The sequence below is a fragment of the Galeopterus variegatus genome, unplaced genomic scaffold, assembly GCF_000696425.1.
Source record: "Galeopterus variegatus unplaced genomic scaffold, G_variegatus-3.0.2 Scaffold6948, whole genome shotgun sequence".
Lineage (NCBI taxonomy): Eukaryota > Metazoa > Chordata > Mammalia > Dermoptera > Cynocephalidae > Galeopterus > Galeopterus variegatus.
The window spans coordinates 50,821-53,575 of record NW_007733059.1 but is presented as its reverse complement, the minus strand read 5'-3'; positions in this window follow the sequence as shown (position 1 = coordinate 53,575).

The window sequence follows — 2,755 nt, the reverse complement described above, 5'->3', positions numbered from 1 at the left end:
CAATTTAAGAGGAGAATTTTCTTTTGTATTTTAGTAGTAAATTATTAAACCCAGTAATTATGCAGGGAAACATTTAATTTAAAATAAAACAATAATTACATAGTTAAACACAGAATATGTGGTGTGTTAAAGCAATCATAATTTTGGTTTCAGGTAAAACTTTGTTAGCTTAGCTTGAATGGATGGAGTTTCTAAACCTAAGAAGCTAATTCAAGTATAATAATGTTTAGATAAGCTTTTTCAGACAAAATTGTAAAAGCAGAGATTTCCATACATTACAATGATTAAACACAACTATTTCCTCTTATTTATAGTTTTGAGTAAACCCTTAATATACATACATACTATATTTTACTCATTACCTAAGATATCATTAACTAAAAGTAATAGCTGAATAATTTTGGTTAAAATATTCATGTATGTTTCAAGTACGCTATTCATATACCCAAACCAATCAATTCTAATGATATCACCATAGTGATTTCCCAACATAAAATATTTCAACAGATTACCAAACAAACAGATATCATATGATATCACCATAGTGATTTCCCAACATAAAATATTTCAACAGATTACCAAACAAACAGATTACCAAACAGATACATATAGAAAAAATCAGGCAGATCAAACATACAAAAGAACTAAATTTTTTAAAATACAACCATTTAAACTGATAATTCACAGCAAAAGTAATTGCAAAAGTTGAATAAACATAGAAAAAACAATAAACCTCACTGATAATCAGAGTATGCAAAACAAACATTTAAATACTTAACAGTCCATTGGAAAAATTACTAGTTTACCTATATTGTGTTGACAAGAAAAGGGGGGAAGGTCACTTTTTATATGGTGTTGGTGAAGTTAAAATTGGGAACAATCGTTTTGAAAGCACTTTCGTGCTTGTGTAGCAGGCAGCATCCAAAATACTTCCCAATGATCCCCATCCTTTGGTATTAATGCCCTTGTGTAATCTATGGATTGACATAGTCACTGGCTTTTCACAAGTGGAATACAGCAAAAGTGATGCAATACCACTTCTGAGATTAGATTACAAATGTTACTCTCTCTTTTGCTCTCTTATTTTCTCACTCTGGAAAACCAGTCATCATTTGTGAATTGCTCTGTGATGTGGGCTGAGGTTGGCCTCCAGTGAACATCCAGTGAAGAATCTGGACTGGACCCTGAGTTCAACATTCTGCCAATGACTATAAGAGTGAGCTTGAAAGCAGATCCACCCTCAGTCGAACCTTGAGGTGTCTGCAGCCTTGTGAGGAATCAAGAGCTAGCTCAGCCACGCATGGGCTCCTCACCCACAGGAACTGAGATAAAATATATATTTCTTTAAGTAGCTAAGTTTGGGGAAAAATTATTACACAGCAACAGATAAGTAGCACAGCTAGTAAATACGAACCGTCTCATGTCATAAGACTAAACAAATCCAGTTCTAGAAATATGCTGTAAAAACACTGTGGCTCATCGGAACGTGGGAAGTGGATTAAATAAATGGATAAATCATAAAATAAACTCTATCAACATATATAAACACAGATCAAGCTGGAACACAAAATTTTGAGTAAAACAGAAAAATTGCAAAACTTACCTGTACAGATGATTTTATTCCTGTACATTAAAGTAGCAAAACATTATATATTATACATAAATTTAGCAAAATTTAGCAAAAGTACATATTTAGCAAAAATATTACAGTATCAGTCCATGATACAAGCACCAACACTGGGAAGGTGCCTAAATGAAAGAACATTGAGAGGTCAAAGAACACACAATTTTATTTACAATATTTTGTTTTTAAATAATAGGTTTGATGCAAATGTGGCAAAAATGCTATTAGCTTTTCTACATTTTGGTGGGGTATGAATAGATATTTCTTATGTTATGTTCCAGTGTTTCTTGTTCAAAATATTTCATAGTTTTTAAGAAAATAATTTTTGATAAGGGGAAAATAAAACATTATGAATGCAGCACATTAATATAAAACTGATTTAAATGCCATTAAAATTTTAAAAAATACTGGAGATAAAAACACCTGCACTTAGTTTAGGGAAATTACACAAAGACCAAATTAGATACAAATCTTGTTTATTGTAGTAATCTGATGACAACAGGATCAGCAACCATAATACATCAAATAATTTCCAAGACATTAAGCAAACAAATCATTTATATAGAGTAATGTAAACAAATCATTTATATGTCTATTGCACACAGCGTATTTCTAAACTATGCCTCAGAGACACTTAGTAAATAGTACAAAGCAGAGTAAATCTATCATATTTTGTTATTGTTGGAAAGAAAACACTTTAAAAAGACATATAATTCATGCAAAATGAAAAATACATTATTCAGCCATGTAAATGTGACATCCAGAAATATTATTTTGCTAATTAGAGAGTAACATAATTATTCAAAGTTTTAGTTGTTTGATATGCAATAAATTACATTTAAAGATGGGCAGTCCTAGAAAACTTTTTATGACTCAATTTACTGTGCCATATAAATAAACATTGAAGGATATAATATATATATTAGCTATTTTGGGCATATTAATTACTAAATGAAAACATATATTATCAAAATATTTATTTGCTTTGTATGTGCTTTATCAAGTTACAAAAGCAGTAACAATAATAAAGATAATGTCTCCCTTGCATATGTTTGTTTTAATCAAGTTTTGCTTAATAAACTGGACCAACAAAACCTGACTACAAGATATTGTTTGTGGCTGTTTATGAAT